General features: G+C 41.0%; 1 protein-coding gene across 5 annotated transcripts in view; it reads left to right on the top strand.

The window, feature by feature from the left end:
* The first annotated feature begins 275 nt into the window (after window positions 1-275).
* The window catches only part of ST18 (ST18 C2H2C-type zinc finger transcription factor), a 126,320-nt gene continuing 102,038 nt past the window's right edge, over window positions 276-24,557 (top strand). For 4 of the 5 annotated variants that reach the window (XM_067712343.1, XM_067712347.1, XM_067712346.1 and 1 more), the window contains exons 1-2: window positions 23,218-23,234; window positions 24,153-24,256. The gene's annotated coding sequence lies outside the window, so the exon portion shown is untranslated. Of the gene's footprint in view, window positions 353-14,549; window positions 14,593-23,217; window positions 23,235-24,152; window positions 24,257-24,557 lie in introns of those variants that run through there. The other variant, XM_067712344.1, reaches the window with a different exon arrangement.

Here is a 24,557-nt window from a genome sequence, read left to right on the forward strand (position 1 = left end):
TGGCTCTTCCATTGACCAAATCTGTGGTCCTGGATAGTTATTGAACTTTTCTGGGCCTCAGTTTTCTGGTCTGTTAGATGGGGCACAGGGTGGATAAATCTTGCCTTACAACTTCTGTGAAAACTAAATAAGATAATGTAAGTATTTGAAAAGCTTTTGCTGCTTTAACTTTCCCTTGGAGCTCGAACCAGTGAGTGGCCCTGCCAGTATCAGGTGAAGATGCTGCCACGTTTGCCTCACCCTTACAGAGCTCTTTCTCGTGTGTTTACTTTCAGAGCCCTCAGTTTTGTGAGATTCCTTGAAAGACTGTGAAAACCATTTTACATGGCTGCGTGCTCATATCGAGTCTAAGGTAACAAGTTAAAAATACCAAATGTATATTGATATGTCATTAGACTGATTATGCATAGCTTTATTAACAGCAGTCAGGTGTATGCTGAAATTTCATTACATTTCAACTGTCTATAAGCAGAAACACTAAATTTCATTGCAGTGAAATTGAAATTCATTTCATTTCAGAACGGAATATCCATAGTTTAAATATTTAGTTAAAGCAAAGTTCTCTATCTACTACTGTTAGGTTTACTCCTCATTTTTTAAAATTAGTATCTTTATTTTTTGTCCCTTTTAGATTTATTTCATAAGGTTTTGACTTAGATTGTTTCTTTTAATTGATACTTTGATTTGGTAAAAAAAAAAAATTTTCTTTTTCAATGACATTATGATTGGAAAATATTTTATTCTATGAACTATTTAAAGAAACTTGAAACTAGTGGACGGCTAAATATTTTAAAATTTCATTCCAGTGAACTCTAAGAGACACCCAAGTGTCTTTACAGGTATTTGAACAGTATTTTGTCAAATGTAGCATCAAATTTATAAACTTTCAGGTACGAGTTTGTTACTTTTTTGGTTTAACTCTTCAGATTCTGATTGTAGGAATGTTTATTCTGATGGGGTTTGACCTGTACATTTAAGTTGCAACTCTGTGAGAATTTTGTTGCTAAGAAGAATTTCTGATCTTATGTATCTCGTATCCACAGGTAAATTGCGTCAACCTCAGAAATGTGAATGCGTTCAAAGTCTTACTAGTGACTTATTTATACTACAAAGTAGTATTAACTACAAAAGTATAATAGCTTTTAAAATCAGAGCATTTTAATTTATTTGACTTAGTGTAAATATGAAGGTATAGAGGTACTTGCACAATATATGTTCTCCAAATATTATATTTGTTGGTTTATCAGAGTAAAATACCTATTAATTGATATGCTATTAGGACGAAGAGGTACACTTGGTATTTCCATGAGAAAATATTTACATCATGATTTCATTGCCAAATAAGTATACCAATATGGATGGTACATTTTCTCCACCTTTTCCGAAATTTACAAGTAACATAGGTAGTTTAATTTAATTTCCTAAATTTTGAGTTTTTCCTCATGAAGGAAACATGGCCCAAGGCCAGTGTGTAAACCTTGCCTCACCCTTTTTTTTTCAGATGTGTCATATATGTGTCCAATTTCTATATGAGGGAATTCATGCTTGGCACGGGACAAAACTTAGTTATCCGGACTTGCAATGTTAGGCAGAAGCAGCCGGAAATGAAATGGTTAATTATTTAAATAGAATAAACAGTATTTTCATTCCTGGCAAGTAGATTATAGAGAATAAGAAAACAAAAAATGAAAAATTTTGTTATTGAAAAGCTAATTTGTAAAGGAATACCGTCAGCTAGGAAGATGCATCTACCGTTTGCTCTTTGGTGTCTGTGGCATATTTGGTATGAATTAGAATGAAGGTATTTACCTCTTTTAAATTTTCTTCTTTCAAATAACAAACACTGGTCAGGAATGAGTCTTAACATTTCTATGCTGAAGGGTGAAAAAGGGGTGAGGGTGAAATATGCTCATGGAGAAAATGAAATCAAGAAAAGATTGAAGCTGACAAAATGACTACTCCAGAAAAGGGGCAAACCTATTATGTACAGAGCCCTTGACCTTTTTGTGTGTTAAATATACCAGCGTCTACCAAAAGGGTTAAACAAAATGCATTCTGTTGCATCTGCTTACTAAATCCCTTACTTTAGTAGAAATTCAAATTTTGTAAAGATTATTCGTTTTATTGATGCATATAATTATAATAACAAGCCATCTGCTGATTTGGCAGGCACGGTTAAAATTCTCCAACTCTCATAACCTTTCAAGTACTGTGCCCTTGGGACTCTATTTCACTTTTATATTTTGGAAAACATGTAGGGACAAATAAGGGCGGTCATCTACAGAATGTCAGGCCTGAGGAAGGGAAAGAATGGAGATTGGGGTACCGTGGTGGGTACTTTTCATGGTAGAGGAAGTTATTTTTTCCTTTTCTTTTTTCTTTTTTTTTGCTTCTGACTCCATGAAGGATTGTCCTAATTCTATGAGGTATTTAGGAATTTTTTTCCTAGGGATTAAAGCTCTACCTTTTCACTCCTGAAAGGCAGTTTCTAAGTCTAAACAAAACAAACGAATAAAAGACCTTTCCGAATATTGCTTATGTTGGTTTTCACAGGTAAATGGAATCTATTTCACTGAGACCTTTTGAGCTAATAAAATATTCCACTGGTTTTATTTATCTGAAATGCATTCGGCTGAATTACCTTCCAGCCATAGATTTCGGATTGTAGAACAGTTTGTACATTTTGATGTGGATCTTTGGTTTGAAGGTCAAATTTCCAAGCGTTTTTGTAGGAAATCACGAGCTGATTAGATTTCCCGTGGCAGGAATCTTCTGGTAGCCCTTCTTTGCTCCCATAAACAGTTGAAGTTTGGTGACATCCCATGCCTGCTTCACTTACTTCCTTGGGACTGTTCCTACATAATCGAACCTGGTCAATCCCGGAGATTCCAACAATCAGATTTTGTGGTTGGAGATGGTATATAGGCCGTATCACAGCAGACTGCAAGTGAGCTGAGGGGGACGGACAGAAGCCGTGGGATCCCAGGACTTGGCTTTGTCAAATGATGGAAACACACACCTCCCTCCTTCCCTCTCCCTAACACATGCACGCACTCACAATCAACGCACACCTGTTAAGTCAGCAACCCAAGAACTATTTCTTAGGTTTGGCCAATAAGAAAAAGAACTTCTGACGCAAACATTGTGCGCATGAATCTCTTCATAACAAGGATGACGTACGTGACGACAGTAATAAAATAGCAATCTTTGTCCTTCACCAGCGCACGCGCTGTGCCGGCGCTGTGTTAAACCCCTATACGCGTTACGTGATGTAATACTTGTAAGATTTCCCTTCGTACCCCTTTTTAGCGGATAAAGCAATTGAAGCTGAGGCACATTCAGGTGCTTTCCCTGAGGTCACCAGCAGGACTGAGGCTTGAGCCCAAATCTAACTGTTCCCCAAATCCGTGCTCTTAATCTCTTTCTCTGCTATGCAGTCTCTGGGCACAGAGGTTAGGGAAAAAGAAACATTGTCAGCGACATAGTGTCAAGTGACACTGGGTCCCATGGACTCTGGGCTCTACTCACAGCCAAGTATGGTTAAGGGTTGAATGATCTTGACTCGACCAGTTGCTTTATTTTGATAACATCTGTCACATTCCGGGCTGAGCTTGGTGTCCACTGGGGTCCTTTTCGTTCCTCAAATTCTATAACTCCATGAACTTTTATAATGAAACATCCCAAGATTTGAAAAACAGTTCACGGACAGCTTGTCTTTGGTATACCTAAGACGTAGATGTTTAGCAGGCCAGTAACCTTGGTATCGGAAGTAGCCTGTTCTAAGAACTGTATGCGCTTTAGCTCTGAGACTAAACATCACATCGAAGTTAGACATTTGCCAAACAGCCAGAAATCTTAGGTCTGTGAGCGTAAGTACAGATACGTGGAAACACCTGATCGTTGCATTCTTCTGAGAATTTTGGTGTCGAGCGGAAGACGTTATTTTTTTCTGCTATGATAACAATACAACACTGACCTGGTGTCAGCCACTATTTTGAGTCCAGATAAGAATTCTTTTCATTTTAACCACAGTCACAACCAGAGCAAAAGCCAATAGGTGAGGTCTGCCATCATCCCCTTTCCTAGATGAGGAGACCCCCCTGGGATACGGAGCAGCCTGCCCGGGACTCAGGGCTGCAGGTGAGAGCCCGACTGACCCCGCCCGGCACTGTGGCCTCGGGCAGCGTGGGTTACACAGCCAGCCTCTGTGCTCCCCTCTCTCTGTGGACTTGTGAAGATTTCGCTTTGCTTAAAAAAAGGTTTGGAAACATAAATTACGGATTACAGATATGTTTAGACTCATTGTAGTATTTATTTTTGCATTTTAGATCTTAATTAGGCAGTTACTATTATAATACTCATATAGTTTCCTTAAATTATTATAGAAGATTAACCCGAAAACACTGTTTAATCTTTTGCAAATACCATGTTGAAAATATAATACCGAGTAAAAAGAGTCAAGTTAATGAGATTTGACAAAAATCCTTTAGAAGAGAAACTGTATTTAAAACAATTTTATTCTTCTCAGTATCTAGCATAGGAACTTTGAACGTTGTGAGTTCAAATGCAAAAGTGTTTGTTGAAATAAAGAACCTAAGAATGAAGAGTTTCAATCACAATGGAACTCTTCCTAGGTATTGTAGATACCACGTGACGTTCACAGGAGATTAAAATATTTTATTCCAGCTGGATATGATTTAAGATATTGTTTGTATTTATAGTTTCCAAGAGAGTGAAGGAAGAAATGTAAATATCGTGAACAGGTTATTTAGGCTCTCAGTTGACTAAGAAATATTGTCTAGAAGATTCCAGAAGTATAGACAGTGGATGTGAGACGTGGCACCTGCCCTGAGGGACTTTAGGAGCCAGAGCAAAGCACGGTGGTGGAGGTGAAGCCTCCAACCTCGGCTGCGTCATTGTTCACAGGATGGGGGGCTTCCCCATGGCCGGTGCAAAGATGAAATAGGCCACGGCCACACGTCACCTCACTCTGCCACTCAGCCCTACTGTATGTGGGCCAGAGCACCTCACCAGGCACAGTCAGTTTTATTTTCCCCTAAAAGGTAAGGTTATGGCCTAGAGAATAGAATGACCACCTTTGCCTAGCAGTAGCCTCAGGGAAGAGTTCATAGAAGAGGCATTTAAAGGGTCTTGAATCCATCCATTCAACCAACTTCTTGAGAATCTACTATGTTCCAGCATCTCTGTCACGCATGGAGGGTACAGACACAAGTATTGTAAGATCTCATACCATAGCAGGTGACACGGGCAAACTGATGTTCACAGTCCCAAGGGGCCCATGTTATGCAAGAGGCAGCCCCAGGGCAGCCATTTGAAAACCAGTCAGGAGTCATGAATGACAGCCATGTGGCTGGGATTACAGGTGGCTGGGTAACCAGGTGAAGAGACTCAGAAGGAAGAGGTTATTTAGAGGAGAAGCTGATGTACATCTTGAATGCAAGACAGCCAGGTGGCGATGCTGAGTATCCAGCTGATCTGTGGATCTGAGATTCAAGGGCAAGACCTGAGACAGAGAGATGGACGTTTGGACGTGATTTCCAAGGAGAACGCACGGAGTAAGAAAAGGATCAAAATTAGCAACTCCGGGAAATCTCAGTGTTTGGTGGGACGATGGAAAAGGGGGAGCCAACAAAGGAGGAATGTAGAGAAGGCTGGAGAAAGCCTGGATTCAGGGAAGACAAGGATGTAACTGGCTTGCTCAGGAAATAGACTGACGATGCAGCACGAGACACGTTGGCTAGGAGGTCACTGGTGGTCTTTCCAAAGACGCGCGAGCTGACTTGGGCTGGGAGCCAGGTGGCCCTGGGCTGTGCAGGAACGGTGTGCTGAGAACAGAAAGCCTCTGGGGATTTTAAGAAGTTTGACTCTGAAGAACAGAGTTAACAAGATATAGGGAGAAATGTGTTTATATACTGAAGAGAAGGAACCAGAAGACATAAGAAGGCTGGAAAGTTTGAAGATGTGGATGAAAAACAAACTAGATCGAGTAGGAAGCAAATGTCATAGAGCCCAGTGGAGAGCCTACCGTCAGAAAGCAGCAGGGAACTCTCACCCTAAAACCGGAGCAAGGGAGAGAGGAGAGGCTGCAAATAAAAGGCTGTCATGCATGTATAAGATGAGATATGGGGACCATTCAGAGTAGGTAGGAGTTGATGCAGATAGAAGTAGGTCTGTGCATGGAAGGATGAGACATTAGGACCATTCAGAGTAGGTAGCCCCCCAAATTTTCTGTCAAGTTAGGCAGCAAAGTCCTATTTCAACTCTGTGTGGAATGGTTTTAAACTGTAAGTGCCTTTAACATGTTAGTTTTTATTAATTATTACATTTACATCATATTAAAAACAACAGGTTCTACTTCGCTCCTAAATGTTATGCATAATGGATATTGGCATGGAAACTCAGAAGACTGAAGACAACCAGAGGAGCTAGGGCTTCGAGCTGTCTTAGAAGATGCAGACGATTAGGAAGGGGGAGGGGAAGAGGAGAGTGTTCTCGGTCTGGGGCTGATGTGGAAGAGGTGAGCAGGGGGAGGGGGAGGGGAGGGGTTGGCTTCTCTCCACCCAGGATTCGTGAGGACGTTGGGAGTGATGCGTTCGTCTCATAGCAGGCAGCAGATCCATTTCTGTTCTTTATCGCTCTCCTTTTTGTACTTTCCTTGATTTACGCTGAAGACGGAACTTCAAGGCTGTCTGTTGCTTTACCACCTCCACCCCAGGGAGGTCCACCTGCCCACGCCCAGATGACGCCATGACCTGGACACTCACTTCCCTGCTTTCTCACCTCTGCTCGCAGCTGTCCGAGGGCATCCTATCCCACTTAAAGCAAAATACAGACTCCTCGCTACGGCTCACGGGCCCAGCCGCTCCGCGGCATGTGGGATCTTCCCAGACCGGGGCACGAACCCGTGTCCCCTGCATCGGCAGGCGGACTCTCGACCACTGCGCCACCAGGGGAGCCCTCCATCTGTTTTTTAAAACAGCTTTATTGAGATACAGTTCACATACCATACAATTTACCCGTTTAATGTTACAGTTCAGTAAAAGCCTTTAGTATATTCAGAGTTATGCAGCAGTTTTAGAACATTTTCCTTCCCCCCAAAAGAAACTCTGCACCCCTTAGCCATCACCCTCCAATGTTCCCTCTGCCCCAAGTTCTAGGCAACCACTTACCGACTTTATGGTTTCGTAGATAGGCCTGTTCTGGAAATTCATAGGAATGTGAGAGCATCATGTGTGGTCTTCTGTGACTTCTCTTTCACTCAGCATGTTTTCAGGGCTCGTCTCTGTTGTATCACCTATCAGTGCTTCACTCGTTTTGATTGCTGAACAATATTCCATGCATTGGATAGACCACATTTTATTTATCCATTCATTAGTTTATGAAAATTTGGGTTGTCTCCACTTTTCCACTATTATGAGCAATGCTGCTGTGAACATTCATGTACAATTTTTTGTGTGGACGTATGTTTTTATTTCTCTTGGGTATGTACCTAGGGGTTGAATTGCTCTATTATATCATAACCCTATGTTTAACCCTTTGAGGAACTGCCAGACGTTTCTCCAACACAGCTGCACCATTTCACATTCCCTCCAACAGTGCAGGAAGGTCCAATTTCTTCACATCCTCACCAACACTTGTTATTATGTGTCTTTCTATTATAGCCATCCTAGTGGGTGTAAAGTGGTTTCTCACTGTGGTTTTGACTTGCAGTTCCCTAGCGACTAATGATGTTGAGCATCTTATCATGTGCTTATTGGCCATTTGTATGTCGTCTTTGGAGAAATGTCTGTTCAAGTCCTTGGCCCAATTTTAACTGAGTAATTTGTCCTTCTATTATTGAGTTGTGATCTTTTTTATACATTCTGGATAGAGGGCTCTAACTCTTTTCAACCTAGGCACAGTTCTTGTACTCCTTCTTAAATGAACAAAGATTATTATTACTTCAATTTAAAATACCCCCGTCTTTTATTTTCCCGTAGCGCTTATCACTGCTTCAAATTGCGCTGTACACGTGTTGTTTCCTTGGTTCTTGGTTTGGCTTCCAAGAATATAATCCCAGGAATATCATTTCTGTCTTGTGCATCCTTGCTTCTCCATCTCCTCTCTCATGATGATGAAAGGTTGCTGTGATTAAACACATGGACCTTGCAGCGAGAGTCCCAGGGCTGCTCATCGAGAGCTGGGTGACTCTGGGAAAGCACTTGACTTCTCTGTGTTTTAATCTCCTCATTTGAAAGATGGGAAAGATTAATAATCCCTGATTCACTTAATTGTTGTGCAAAATGAGTTACTATATAAAAATATAAAGCATTTACAACAGCATCTAGCACAAAGAAATAATAGAATGAAAAAGTCAACAGAGATTTTTGAATGAAAACTTCATGAATTTTCGCACTAACAAAGAAAGTGGTGTGTTAACTTTCCAGGCTTAATCAGCCTCACCAACACATGTCCTCACCATGACCAGGCAGGGTTATTAATTGGGTACCACCTACCTGTGGGCTTTGCATGAAAACTGATCTCTTTGGGGATCATGGAGTTTTATAGAATTTGTACCGTGTGCCGTGCCTTTTATGAGTGACATCTCATGAGTCCTCACAGCTCTAGAGGGAGGATCTGTTATGGTATCTTTTTAACAGATGAAGAACCTGAAGATCAGGGAGGTTAAATACAGACCTGAGATCACAGAACTAGCAAATGTTAGAGTTAGGATTTAAATTCAGGTTGGCCTCACCCCTCTACACCTGCTGCCTTGGGCCAGGGCTCAGGGTCTCCTGTCATCAACAAGCATTTCCCAGGTCATTATCACTGTATTTCCCCACATATGGTTTTATGGTTTTTACCGTATTTCAGAGTCTCCATAATCTTAACACGCATTGCTGATTGTCTAAACATTCTATCCCATTATTTTCAGTCTAAATGCAGCACAGAAGTTCTCATTCCTTGAGTTCATGGGTCTTTCCAGGGTTTGCTCAAAGAAAGACATACAGGCTCCGCCTGCCATTCTAGCCAGTACTACACGGCAGGAGAAACCCTGGCATCGCACATGGTCTTGAGCACCAGCTCAACTTAAATTAGGAATCATAATGTCACCCTCCTTAGGCTGTTGTGAGGCTTAAATAAGACAATAAGACCGTGAGATGCCTAGTCTGGTGTGTGAATGAACATCCAGGCACGACTGATGGCAGTGATAGCCGAGAGCCTCGTCTGATTTTGTGTTTACGTCTTGCCTCGTGCAGATCACTTCAAGCATCGTCCACCACTTTCTACTCCCCACCACCTCCTCTGTCTAATTTGAGATCAGCATGTTGCTTAGCGCATTCATGATAACTAATACTATGTTTCTTCTATTACCTTTTAATTTTATTTCATGATATTTTAAGAACTGCCCAATTAAGTTTCTTTAGGCATTTGTAACACGCCAGTCACTCTCCTATTTTTAACATATGACTGAACTGGCAGTGACAGTCCTTAAGCTTTAATTCCCCCCCACACACTTTGAGTTAACATCAATGGTTATGAAGGTTACTAATAGTTACATACGTTTTCTGTCCGTTTTTAATTTGCAAAGTTATTTTTAATTTGTGAAGCTAATCTCAGTTCACAAGTAAACTGTTCATAAGATTGTTATTCTCTACCTCACTAGTTTTCAGATATTAATAATCTACTTTAAGCGTTACATTTATTAGTCTTACAAGTTAATCTACCAGCATAACTGGTATGTTTTCACCAGCATAACTTTTTGCTACATGCTCTGGATACTTTCATGCTTTATCTCTAGATATTTGATCCATTGTTTTCCTAAAATTCATATCCCAGAGGCAGGGCCTTGGTCACAGTTCCCTGTTTTCTTAATAATTGGGCAGTGGTCCTCAAATAGTCAGCACTCTCACTGAGCTTCTGGACTATGGAGAAAGCAGGGAGGAGGTTGTCCCAGCCCTGCAGGAGCCCTCAGTGAGCAGGCGGAGAGCATGTCGAGGGTGATACATTATGGGGTTAGGGGGCTTCCTTTGGGAACACGGAAGCACGCTTGGGAGGAGGAGTTAAAAGGTGAGAGGAAACCCATCCAGGTTACTTGGAGGCCAAGTCTTCATCTCATGGGCACTCTCATTACTCCCTTTGGAAACACACTGTATAAATTAAGTCCTGGAAAGCAGGCATTCTATAGTTCTTCCAAGGAATTTTCTCCTTGTACACTTTTCGAAAAATTTAAAGTACCCCCAAAATACGTAGTCTGTTACCTCTGATGGAAAACTAAGATCAGATTCCCCCAGTAACCTGCCACAGATAATGAAACACCGGAATCTAGAGAGAAACCAGCAAAAACGAACAAAAACCAATAAAAATAACAGACCGGAACTGGATACGCACAGGACAAAGTGCCTGACGTGAACGGTCCTGACCTCTCTGTACAACCAGATGTTCAAATGACCGAAGGCTCTTACTTAGTCTGATTCATTGTAACTTAAAAACCGCCCAAGCAGAGAGATCGGTTAGGATCTTGACACAACAGTCAGCCGTGACAGCACCGTGCACAGCTGACCTGAATTTGTAGGATTATGAGTTCTTCTCTACTCAAACTATACACCCTGATGTTTGTGCTTCTGCAGGAGAGAGCTTGTCAAACCCATCAGATGGTTCTCCCAACTTACCAAGAAATAAACGCGACACCCTCTTCTCAAAGATTTTCATTTTATTGCCTCTTTGCTTTGTTCGACAGAAGTATCTGTGCTGTGAAAGGGGCACACACCTTACACCTCTCTCCACTCTACAGGACTCCACCTGTTTATATAAACACTTTTCCCGCTTCTCCAGAAGAATAGGTGCTTAGTGAAGATTTGAGCGAATAAGTTAATGAGTTCATTCAATAATACTGTTCTATACAGAGAAGGTTGGTTATACCGGCATTAATCAAATTACTTATTTGGGACATTATCTTGTATTTAGATGAGGTTGATACTTTTAAAATAGCTTTGTTAAATAAATATCAGTGGGGTAGCAAGACATAAGAGGTGGTGAGAATTCAGAAGGGGCATTGATTCCTTTAAAATTGTTCTCATTTGTGAACAAACTTCTGGTTACGGGGCGGGGGAGGGGGGAGGGATAGATTGGGAGTTTGGGACTGACACGTACACACTGCTATTTTTAAAACAGATAACCAACAAGGACCTACTGTATCTCACAGGGAACTCTGCCTAATACTCTGAAATAACCTAAATGGGAAAAGAATTTGAAAAAACCGTTCTCATTTGCTTACTGCTGTTTCTTATATTGAGCCATATTCTCCCAGCTTTACTGGAGTGTTGTTTAATAAGCTTATGTTTCAGGACACTAAATAGTTTTTCCTGGCCTGAGCACATCACTGCTAAAGCACCTAACTTCTGCTCCGTGAGTCATTTTCTGTTTGGAGAATCACCCTCCATCTCGTTACTAAAACACTCCTCAGCGGTGTTTCCTTCTACAATTTATTTTACTACCAACTGCTTGTACTCTCCTAGTTCTAAAATATGTATTCCAATGAACAATGTTGACAAATGACCTTGTAAGAGCTTTGCCACTGAGGTATTTACCAGGACAGCGACGCACACTTATTTTTAGTATCAGACTAAAAGGTGTTTTCATCCTTCGAGAAGTTTTCGGGATAATGTGTTCTTCAAAACAGCCATCGGCACGCTTCGCATAGCATCCGTGAGAAACTCGCTGTGCCGTTTAGAAATAAGTCCGAGTTTACTAGGGCTGGTAAAACACTGAACGTCTCAAGGAAATACGCATCATTGCTTGACATGGAAATTTATTTTTATGATATCATTTTTCATTAATTCATCCTCTTCTTTTATTCGCTTTGGGCCAGTTTAAATGCTGTGCGGTCTTAGATCTGTAATTTGTGAACTCACATTTGATAAAGGCACCTGTAATGAAGAAGTACATAATTGCTGTTCCTTTCTCAACATGAACGGCTTCAACTGAAGGGAAGATCAAGTTCAATAAGCTATAAAGTGGTTCTCAGAATGTACTCCAGGGATGGGCCAGAACGTTCACTTTTTATCTGTTCTTCTCTATCGTGAACTATTAAATACAGAGCAAATACATAGCTCTAGAGTAGAGTGGGGAAGAGCCTCTGTTCCACGTGGATGCAGGGGATGTAGCCTTTGGGATTGGAGTTCTTCAAAGCCTGTATTAGTGACTCTCTAAGGCAACGGTTCTCGAAGTGTGGTCCCCGGGCCATCAGCACCTGCATCACCTGGGAACATGCTGCAGAGGTGCTGTCTCAGGCCCTCTCCAGATGACCCTGCAGGTGACTCTGGCGCTGGCTGATGTTCGAGAACGACTGCTCTGACACTTTGCTGTTCAAAGTGTGGCCTGTGGAGCAACGGGAGCCCCTGGACCCTCATTAGGATTACAGGAGCTCGGGGTGTCGGAATCAGGACCTGCACTTTAACAAGACACCTAGGTGACCCTGATGCCTATTAGAACCTGAAAGCCACTGACCTAAGGGTTAGAGCAGGAAACCTACAGGGGAGGGTACCTGCCATTCAGGGGCATTTGGGAGGCTGTCAAAGTGGGATCAGTGGATGCTTTTTTTTCACTGCCCGAAATATATTCAAACACCCTAATTCAACTTATTTATATTAGGGAACTGTGGGAATAACCCTGAGAGTACAGAGAGAAATGTTTGCAGATAACAGCATGAAAAAAGAAAAGAGTTCCTGTGTTTTGCTTATTTTATAAAGTAGTTAATAGGTCATTCAGCCAACAAAATACAAAACCACTACGAAATATTACCTTTAAACCTTAATTATTTTCAAGGCAGTGTTACCCATTAAATGTTCCCTAGCTTTTTATATTGTGATTTCTATTTTTTAATTTCTTTTGGTAGAAGTTGTTAATTTTATTCTAGTGTTTACCTTACATCAATATATCAATACTTCCGTTTTCTTCTTTATTTCTCTCCTTTTTTAAAAAAAAATATAATCTTTTACTATCTGGTTTGTATATTTTAAATGATATACTTTGAATCCCAGTTATTATTTATACCACTTCGTACCAGTGATTTCATTCCATTTTCCAGTTTTTCTGTCCCTTGTCAGAACAAAAAACACTTACATAGTAATTCCTCTATCTATAACTCCATCCTTGTTTGTCTTCATTTTGCAATTAAATAAATGAAATTCTGACCATTTATCTTTTTGCCAAAACTTTCAGTCATCTCTAGTAGAGGGCTTGGCAAACTACACACATTTTTGTTGAGCGAGATCAGTGGATACTTTGCTCTTTGTGGATCCCTCTCAGTTCCCTCTGGAATAAAAAGGGGGAAGAGATGGGTAAACCTCGTGGCTACAATGTTCAAAAATTTGTAAAGGCACCCTGTCTACATTGTGAGATGGAGAGTAGAACCATGATATGAGTAGCAGAGCTATTAACTGGATAATAAATCATATGTGTGCATATGTACACACACACATATATACTCATATACAGACCATATATATCAATATATCCCACAATGACCTAGACATTTTAAGAGAAAGCATAGTTTTCAAGTCTAACTTTTTTTGAAAACTCAATTTTCTAATTCACTTTTCATGTACAAATAAATCCAAGATGTGTTTGTGTCTTTCTATCTTATTTTCTACCCTCGGATTTAATTTTCTGGAATGCATCTTTTTAGAAAGTCTTTTTACCAGGGAAGGAGGTTGCAAACTTTCGAGTCCCGCCTCATCCCCACAGGGTCGTTGTTACAATGCTGAGGAATCAGTAAGACAAAGCTTTCTGTGGAGGCCGTGAAGTTTGCCTCTTTCCAGGACTCGGCATTTTCCATCTTCTCGTGGTGAAGCCAGTGGCCTGGGCAGAAAAGAATAGTTGACCAAGTAAAATCTTATTTGTAAGAATATTTTTAGCGTGGAAACACGTGAAAATGAAGGGATCTTTTTTTTAAAAAAGGCTTTGGAAATCTTTTGCACAACAAACACCCCCATATGTAAATAGGACTGTCACTAGCTGTTTGTCCACAGCGAGGCCTCCAGATGAAGCAGGGCTGTGCTCTGACAGGGACAGCTGACTCATTAGCAGAGAGCAGTGAAAGGTAATTAACCCTGGGAAAAGTACAGCTGCCGTGCGGGCTGTTCCTTTCTGTAGGATCTGATTAGAAATTAGTGTTAAACCACTGATTCTTTTTTTTTTTTAAGAAAAAAAAAAAAAAAAAGACTGTCATTGATAATTCACTTTCACTCTCAGGTGTGTCCCCAGAAAAGGTTCTCAAATGTACTTGTAGACAAAAGGACTCAAATCTAAAAAGCATTTTCTGATCACAGTAGACACCTGTTTTTCTTGTTGAGGGGGAGTTCTTTCAAATGAATATTATTGAACTATTGAAGATTGGTTTGTGCCCTGATCCATTCTCCCATAGTCAGTATGTAAATTACTTGAAAAGATTGTTTTATACAGTTAATAAGCTGTAGATAATTACCATTTAATTAAGTTTCTCTTTTTCTTTCCATTTTCCCTCTGATGATGCTTCTCGTCAGTAGCAATGGAAACTCTCCAGTTCAAATCCAGTGGACACTAGGGAAGGTAAGTGAAGACTATTTAGAAATAAACTTTCCCCCCCAAAAGAGAAGTATCCCTAACTTTTCAGTGGCCTTCTAAAGCTTGAGAATTTAAGGAACTTGGTTTTAGGGGACAGCCGAAGATGCCTGATTTTGTTAGTGTTGGTCTCATCCTGGTCATTTGAGTTACAATTGTGTATTTTTTTTTTGAGAAGTGTGTATACCTGTTCATCTTGATTTATGACTTCACTTGTCTCATATGAGGAGTATTAATACTTTAACACAGTCAGGATTTACATATGTGGCTGAAGAATGTGGTGGGTAGCATAATGGCAGCCCCCAAAGCATCTGTGTCTTAATTCCTGAAACCTATGAATACGTTGCGTTACACGCAGAGGGAGTTGATTAAATTGCGAGTCTAGAGATGAGGAGATTCTCCTGGATTACCCAGGTGGGCCCAGCTAATCCCAGCGACTTTCAGAGAGAAGCAGATGAATGAGTCATGCAGATGCAGCCTGAGAAGGACTCAATTCCACCAACCATTTGAAGAAGGAGGAAGGGATCTTGGGCCCCAGAATGCAGTGGCTTTGAGATGCTGAGAATGGCCACTGAAAAAACAGGGACCTCAGTCCTATGACAGTAAGGAATTCTGACCTGCAGCCTCCCGTAAAGAGCTCAGCCTGACTTGATTTCAGGCTGGTGAGACCGTCCCAGACTCCGGACCCCCAGAGGTGTAAGATACTGACTTATTTGTGCTGTTTTAAGCCACACAGTTTGAGGACTTTTGTTACAGCAGCAACAGGAAACTAATACAGAAGATAAGCCAACCTATAGATGGGACGTATTTTACAGCTGACAGTATAAATCCTATGAAGAATTTCTTGTGTTTGAATGAAGAGAAGAAAAATTTCTTGAGAGGCCAAGACTGATAAGTCGTTTTTAGGAATTGGAATCTGTAGATTGTAATGATGGTTATTTCAGTAACTCTGAGATTTCTGTCTTCTGCATCGCAACACCCTGCCCACACCAAAAATGTTCTCCATGTGATATTTTTGTAAACATGATGCCTGTATCCTCCAAGGTACAAAGCAGTACCTGCTTTATTGGGGTGGTGAGTACATCTGTGTTTCACTGTGCTCGGGTGAGAGGAATGGAACGTCCGTGGGAAAGGCGACCTCTCTGATGCAGAGAGAAAATTGATCTGACCGTCGTAGTGTATGAGGAGCCTGGCGCCTAGAACCACAGCGCTGTCACGCAGAGCCCGGTGCTAGCGTGGGGACGCTGACTTTGTTCCCTTTCTTCATTGTGAAATGGATAGAGTCTCCCTATAGGCACGGGATGATGACAGGAAAAGAGTGCATGATGGTGCGTATGAGTGTCTTTCACGGGGCAAGAGTTCAGTCAAGGTGAGCTCAACTTATTTAGAAAATACCATGTCATTTTACTATCTTGATAAAAAATAATGGATGGGGCTTCCCTGGTGGCGCAGTGGTTGAGAGTCCGCCTGCCGATGCAGGGGACACGGGTTCGTGCCCCGGTCCGGGAAGATCCCACATGCCGCGGAGCGGCTGGGCCCGTGAGTCATGGCCGCCGAGCCTGCGCGTCCGGAGCCTGTGCTCCGCAATGGGAGAGGCCACAGCAGTGAGAGGCCCGCGTACCGCAAAAAAAAAAAAACAAAAAAAGGATGACTTTTGTCTTTCCTTGTGGTTCCATTTTTATCTCCAATAGAAAAGTCATCCATTTAGAGTATGTGGACGTACATTGTTTAAGATAAAATGTAAGTGCATAGTAGTTAGGACACTGGCCATACTGACAAATTTTGAGAAAAAAAAGTGAGATACAGAAACTGGAAACTGGACGGAGTTTAAGTGAGTTGGAGATCTTCCTAAATGGTTTTCTTGCCAAATTTGGAAAAATAAGAATATTTCTATTTTACCTTTGGCTTTTATCCCCACAAAGGGACTGATTTAAATCACATGCTGTCATTTTTCATGCAAATTAGATGAAAGTAGACATTGGGGAAGAAATCTGACCATAAAATCTGTTACAATCCATGCTTGCTCCCCTTTGTGTTTTGGGAGCTGACTTTCTAACACAAGGGAAGACAACATCGTGAATTCTGCTTACCGGGCATTGTTATCAAGCAGACAGAATCTGTAAGTTCCAGGTGTTGTGCTGGGAAGTTATGTTTTGAATACAATTAATAGGATAATATCTCAAGCATCTGAAGAGTATTATCTTTGGCTTATTTTAATTGAATTCAGTAATAACATATTGAGCACCTCCTTTGGCCACAACATCATGTTGCAATGAAAGGTCAACACTACACAGCCCCTCAGGTCTGTGAGCTTTACTGGCGCTGGGATGATAAAGCGACCTTGAGTCAGCGTGGCGTCAGGCAGCACCTATGAATCCAGGTGGAGGTGCCGTCAGAACAGGACCGGGACACAGAATTCTGTGAGGCGCGGCCACTTGCAGCACAGCATGGATGACAAATTGCGTTTCAACAGACAGATTTTTCAGCTCTGATACCGAAGGGAAAAGTTCCTTTGGAAGTTACAAATGACATCAACATATTCTAAACATTGAATTTTAGCTCTGTCATTTGACCAGCTGGTCTCCTTGGACCCTCGTGTAACTATACAAAAGTATGGCTTTAATACATTGTTTCACCAAGCCAAGTATGATTTCGACTGTTTGTATTTTTTTTCAACTGGTCTTTGGGGACGTTTATTTATTTTAGCCAAAGTCTCTGAATCTCTCAGGATGCATTCTTCAGGATTCATCATTTCGGGAAGCGTTTCCAGGCTGCACTCCCATCGCTGCTTCTGCCTCTTCCGTTATCATACTTTCTTTTTTTTTTTTTTACTTGAGAATTTAGGGTTTTTTTTTTAAAAAAAACTTCTTATTTTATATTGGAGTCTAGCCAATTAACAATGTTTGGTAGTTTCAGGTGCACAGCAAAGGACTCAGCTGCATATACATGTACCCATTCTCTCCCAAGGCTGCCACATAACATTGAGCAGAGTTCCCGGTGCTCTACAGTAGATCCTTATTATTAGAGAAATGCAGATCAAAACTACAATGAGGTATCAGCTCGCACCAGTCAGAATGGCCATCATCCAAAAGTCTACAAACAGTAAATCCTGGAGAGGTTGTGGAGAAAAGGGAGCCCTCCTACGCTGTTGGTGGGAATGTCAACTGGTGCAGCCACTATGGAGAAGAGCATGGAAGTTCCTTAAAAAACTGAAAATAGAGCTACCGTATGACCCTGAAATCCCACTCCTGGGCATGTATCTGGAGAAAAACATATCCCGAAAGGATACATGCACCCCAATGTTCACTGCAGCACTGTCTATAATAGCCAGGACATGGAAGCAACTGTTTTCATACTTTCCACATCCTACTGGAATCCTCAGTTTTCTGTTTTGTACCGTGAGGACAGGAGCTGTGCTTTCTATATCTTTTGATGCCTGAGACTAACATGGAGTTCCCTAGATCAGTTCTCAATAAATGTGTATTGACCCAATAATAAGTGTTTAGGACAAAGAGATTGATATTAACAGAATCCATATTAAATTAAACACTATAATGAGAACAAAATCCAAAAATCGTTCTGCAAAAATCCAGTGCCCATTGACTTCAGTGTTTGAGAATCAGGTCATTTCTTTGTAAATTTCGTTAGATTCTCCCATCCCATATTTCCTAGTCAGACAATAAAGATAAATGACTCTATTCTTTTATCTTAATTCAATTTTACAGAATATGGTGGAGATTTTAATGCAAAACGAAGAGTTCCTGTTGGGAAAAGCAGCACACTTATTGAAAAAAAATTCTAAAAAACCTCTTAAAAACGGGCAAGGAAAATAGAAAATGTCTTAGGATATCAAGCATATTGTATAACAATCTATATAATAAAACAGCTTAAATAGAGAAAACTCCCTTTACATAATAAAAAACCTCATTTTTGAATCAACAAGTGCTCTTTGAACTTTATTAAAAATGTTTTGACATTATAGGGTTGTTTAGTATAGATTTGCTCAAAATAGCACATTTACTTGCAACACAAGCCTTGAAGTTAAGTGGTGAGTTTGATAAAACAGAGTTTCCATAGTTACACAGGAGAACAGAGGATAACTTTTATTTCTTTGGAAGCCAGGAAGGGGCTTTAGAGAAAAGATTAAGAAAACAGACCCAAGCAGGTTCATTACGCAGGGCTTTACACCTTTTTAAAAGCGGAAATTACAGGAAATAAAGTTGCTATTACAGGAAATAAAGTTTTCCCGCTAAAATCTATAGCAGCACGGTAAGAAGTCCTCACATTCCCTTTCCCTGGGCGTTCCCAGCTAGGTTCTGAGTCAGAGGGGAAGCTGGTTTCATGAGACGATCTCCGTGAGATGCATTTTTGCTCACAGTGTTTGTTAAGAACCATGCCGTAAACAAGTGGTTTAAAAGCCACGCAGGAGAGAGCACTGCCTTGCCCTCCAAGGCAGATCCTGCCATCTCAGGTCTAACTTGGTCATTCACGATCACCATTCTGTCGAGAGGCCTGATGAAGGGGAAACGGGAAGCCGCTCTGGTGAAGCCCCCCTCGTGCCAGCTTCACTGAGATGGGCTCTGCGTGCTAAAGACAGTCACTGTGGCCGTGTCCTCTGATGCGTGTAACCCAAGGAGTTCTTCACCGTTGACTGTGGAGAAGCAGAATGACGTTGTTCCTAGCGTCTCACCTTCAGCCCGGGAGCCTTTAACGCAGCCGTGATTAAGAGGACTTTTCCAAAGTTTCTGTGTAGTTACAAGGACAGTTTCAATCTTCTGTCATTTTTTTGCATCAGCTCTGATTATGTTTTTACCAGAAAGATGCATTTGTTTTAAAGGTAACAATACAGACTAGGAGAATAGCTTATGTTTCATCTATATTTATCAGCACTCACTGTACATTTGTGTCTTCATTACCAGGAAATATTAAGGGACATTGTGCCATCGATTCCTGTTTACAGTTTATTATGCAGAGATAGGAAACACTTAGCATGTAAAATGAATGTAGAAATTATTCCTGGATAGAAACACGGACATTTCCCGCTCGTTGGCGCTTCTCCTCCATCACTGGATCAGAGTGTAATTGTCAGTAATCAGGGCTGCTCGCTGCTGATAAAACCACTCTGAATGCTAGCAGCCTTCTTTGTGTGATGACTCAATTATTCCAGAAGTGCCTCATCAAATCTGCCCCATCAGCTGGGCTAATAAATAAGGAGAAGAAACTGGCCCCCCAAAGCAAATTATAAATCCATTTGCATTAACCATTTCGCTGGTCCATGATCTAGGCAGAAATAAGCATGGCAGATTGTGTTAAGCTTATTTGAATATGTTTATAATGTTTACAGCATGCAACTTTTTCTCCCCACAAGGTGTTGGAATTATCGGTCATGAATGGCATCTGAATTCAGCTATGTTAATTGCAGCAAGGCTTTAAGTAGCTTTGAGGGCTATTTTGTGACTTAAATCAGGTGAAAGTTAAATCCTCTCGCAGGGAAAAAAATAGGGGTCTTGCACAAGTTACTGGCTTTGCTTCCGAGTTGTTTAAGGAGAAGAGGCCTGTGTTTTATTTTTACAGGTGATGGAAGGACAAACACAAATAATATAATGCCTGCTAGTACAAGGATCAGATGACTTCTTATCCATCTCAGTGGAAACCAGAAGTTATTTTGATGCTCTGTATGACTACAGCAATTTGCAAAGCAAAAGCTCACATTTTCTAGAGAAGATCAGGGTTGCCATAGCGTTCCTTGTACTTCAATTCCTTGAAAGACTCCATGGGGCAGAGATTTCAAAATGCCAGGCAAACCAGTAAAAATCAATTAAATCCGTCCATGGAAACTTTGTACATTGACAAATCTTATTTCTCCTCTTCTTGTAAAATAACAAACTCTACTGCATAGCAAGAAGTTTTGTTTGTATTTGAACTTCAGTGATCACTTGGGGAAGCAAAAAACGTTCAGAATGGATCATGAAAAGCAATCTGGTTGCTGATATCAAAGAATTAGTCTTGTTGAAAATGCAACGACTTAAAATCCAAAACATACCCCCTAAAAGTAAGGGATACCACCACCCCACTTTGCAGTGGGAGCTGTTTTTCCTGCGGAGCTGTTCCAGTTTTGGTGAAGTTCTTCCTTCTACTCCTACATTGACCAGGAGCCTCATTCTGGGCTGATGGTCAAAGTAAAGCTTGTGGCCAATCAACAGTATATTTCTTTGCCTGAAACGACGTAAAAGAAACTCACCACTTCTCTTCATTTGCCCCCAGCCAATGAAGCCTAACCCCCTAATATCAACCTGGAAAGCGAAGAAGAAGAGAGTCATCTTTGACGGCATAAATATAAAATGGCAGTAGGCTAACGTAAATTGTGTGCATCCGTTTCTCAATATATAATCTCTTGCTATGATAGGAGAGGCAATTCTATAGCTCATTGACTAGAAACATCAAAATAAGGGGCTTAAATTTTCATTAGAAATTTAATGGCACAACATGGCAAATGGAAAGACAAAGAATTCGATTGTCCAGGCAGATTTATACGAAATTTGACTCTCACTAAAATTATCATGGGGATTAATATAAAAATAATGCTGGAAACTTAGAACTATAAAGGACTTGCCTTCCCATTAGAAGAAAAAATCAAGCAGGAATAATCCCCCTCTTTCAGCATGTCAGCTAATGAACAATTGGTGAAGATCCCGGAGTTAGTGACTGAGAGGTTAAAAGTGTTAGAGGTTAGGAGACAGGACCTCGAGGGTCCGCAGTGCTGAGGTTACCATGCTGGCGTTCTCCTGTTTTCGTTTTACTTGGCAGGAAACTAAATCTGAGAGTGGTGTTTGGAGCTTGAATTAGCATCCCAAACTTCTGAGAGGAGCCTGCCATGCACTTTGCATCCCAACTGGTTCTATTGGTAAGCAAATTCCCAAAATAGTAGTTATATCACAGGGCTACCAGTGCTACGACATTTCGTATTCAACTGACTTGCCTTTTCACCAGACTTTTCACTTTGAGTTTAGTTTGGAGGATTTTTTTTAAATACAGAGTTTTCTTTGAATCGTAAGTAGATCTATGGTTCTCTGCTTTAAGGACACAATTGACGGTTGCATCCTATCACTTTAGGTCACCCCACCGCCACCACCACCGCCACCAATAAAATATAATCTGATATACCCTTTTTAAAAAATAACACTGCAGATTCATTACATTATATTATAGGTTTAAAGAACCGTCTTTTTCCGAAGCAAGTACTTAGCCCTGAAGCAGCTGTAAATTTAGGACTCCATCCACTATTATTGGCATGTGGCAGAGCAGACAAATGGAGGACTCTGTGATGACTCCATTTAATGAGGGAAGCCATGTCTTACTTAGAGCACACACTGAAGGACTGTGTAGCCCATTCCCGACACCTTGGGTGTCATATAGTTTTACCTTTTAAGATTGCTGTTTCATGAAGAGATGGGCTTCAATGGAAAAGTGTCCATCCTGGTAGGCGGGGTATAGAACTAACTCAGTTACAAGTGGGGGGTGCTTGGTCAAGATGCCAAGCCTTAGGTTAACTGTATTCCAACATGTGTATCTCCTATGAAAATTTTCGGAAGTCCTTAAGTTTTACAACATGGTTTAAGGTCATCAAAGAGATTAAAGATGGCAATGAATAAAAATGGGTTTTTTTAAGGTATCTCTTTGATATAATAACAGGACACAAGCAGGGAATGGAGGGAACCGATTGCAGTGGAAGATTCCTTTTGGTATCCGCCAAGGGTGTGTTTCCAAGAGGCGGTGGGTGGAGTCACGAATGATGGACGCCTGGAACGGCGAGCGTCCGCGGGCCCCTCTTTCCCATCCGTATTTTGGTGCACTTGGACTTCCCAGCCCGTTTGTGTCAAATCATATTTCTAAACTTATATGTTGTCGGCGCCCTCTGTGCACGGCTCCACGTGGATCTCAGCTGTGCTGCCTTAACTCTCATCCCCGGGGAGGGGAGAGACAGCAGATGGGGTTAGGGCAGAGGGCTGATGCATCTGACAGCAAACGGCCGGGTTGTTGAGTGGAAGCCGCGAGCGTCAGGAAGCTACTTTTCCCCTGAGAACCAACTAACCACTGAAGAAAGTTGAAAATGAGCCCTTTGAGAAGCGCTATTAAAAGTAGTAAAAAATTGCAATTGTGCAGATGATGTGCTGCTGTGTGCTTATTCGGATGCTAATGAGTTTGACATTAGGGAACTCAGAGGGTTTACAGCTACTCCCTTATGTGATTCAGTTCTTTATTGGCAATCTTTGAGAAAATAAATGGAAAATGTATTGCTAATAAACACACAACACGATAGGGTGTAGACAAAAAGCCATTACTTTCAGGATTTAGAAAGAGCTCTGCCCACCAGTGTTTTCCGGGATCTTTTGTCTTAGGTTAGAGTGTGGCAAACAAAGGGGACAGGCAGGTGGACCGAGGGTGAAGGAGAAGAAGCCAAACACGTTTGTAGAGAAAGCTCTTTTTTTTTTTTTTTTTTAGTTGCAATCAAACAAACTAAGAACTCCCGAGTCCTGTGCTACTTTTCAGTCCTTACATCCCGTGCGATAATCTGCTCTGTCTCTTGAGGGTTTTATCCCCATTACTCCCCAGGAACTCGAGTTGCTGAGGTGAGTTGAAGAAGCATCTGCTTAATGTCCGGTCAAAGCTTTCAAGTAACACAGAAATCCATGGTTAAAAAGCTGGGCACACCAACCTACTGCAAAGGGTAAAACACGGACGAGAGAAATCTTCTGCCAGGAAGGTTGGTGACTTGGGTTCTAGTATGTCAGAACTGACGGTGAACCATTGTAAATGTGCCTTAATATAGATAGTATACGTATAGTGTTTGTACCAATAGCCACTCTCTTATCAGGCTGAGTGTGTTACAGAGTTTCAGAGTATTCTCTCAAGGGCCAAGTGGACTGAAGACAGATTCTGTTCCATCCCTGGGACCAAACAGAGGTGACACAGGCCTGTGAAAGCGAGGAAGCCACGTGCAAATTGTTTCCACAGGAAGCAGGTTAAAACATTGGCAAAAAGCGTTAGTAGCCTTTTAAGACAGCCTCATTCAACAGCGCCCTAAATACAGATGCCTTTGGAATCTTGTCTTTTGTGACTTCTTGAGTATAGCACGTGCCGGACCGTGTCTGAACTTTTTCTTCTGGTGGTTAAAAGTAAAAATGACAATAATGATACTGAGAGTCCCTATTATCCAATTTTCCTAGTAAATTGAAGGCATAACATAAATTATATATATATATATATAGAGAGAGAGAGAGAGAGAGAGAAATTACCAGTTCTTGTTTGGTAAGAAAATTTTCTTACCAATTTTTGTTTGGTAAGAAAAACAAAAATTAATTTGGCTTACCGTAAAAAAGCTAAACATCGTTTTCCCATTGATGTGTTAGTGTGAGATTTTCATTCTGTTTGTAGCGTAGTCCACCGGAGTTATAGCTGATTGTTGATTGTGCACTTCACTGTTCATTATTGCTCTTCTTTTTATTTGTTCTGCCTTATATGCCTTCTCTTACTTTTTATCTTAATAGAATGAATTGCAGGATTTCTCACTAAAGCAGACAAAGGTATTCAGTCACTCTGAGAGAGGAAGGAAAACCAAGTTAGCGTACAAGTTACCTGGAGAAAGAGAGAGGTAAGGCAACGTTTTTATTAAAGAGTAGAATATATTGAAATAAAATGAGTCCGACCAAAGCATTTATATAAGGCTCGCCTCTACAACAGCACTTTATCTCTGCCCATTTGCTTTGACAGAAATTTACTCTTAACGCCCAATTTAGAATTATGATTTTTGTCAGAAGTACGGTCACGTTAATCCTTTAAAATATTAAACAGGTGACGTTCTCCGTACCTACAAACCCCTTAGCATGTTGATTGGTATGTGTTACTTGTTTAAACGTGTTTGCCCTTAGAGAAGGATTCAGCATTAAAATGTT

The sequence above is a fragment of the Pseudorca crassidens genome, chromosome 17, assembly GCF_039906515.1.
Source record: "Pseudorca crassidens isolate mPseCra1 chromosome 17, mPseCra1.hap1, whole genome shotgun sequence".
Classification (NCBI taxonomy): Eukaryota; Metazoa; Chordata; class Mammalia; order Artiodactyla; family Delphinidae; genus Pseudorca; species Pseudorca crassidens.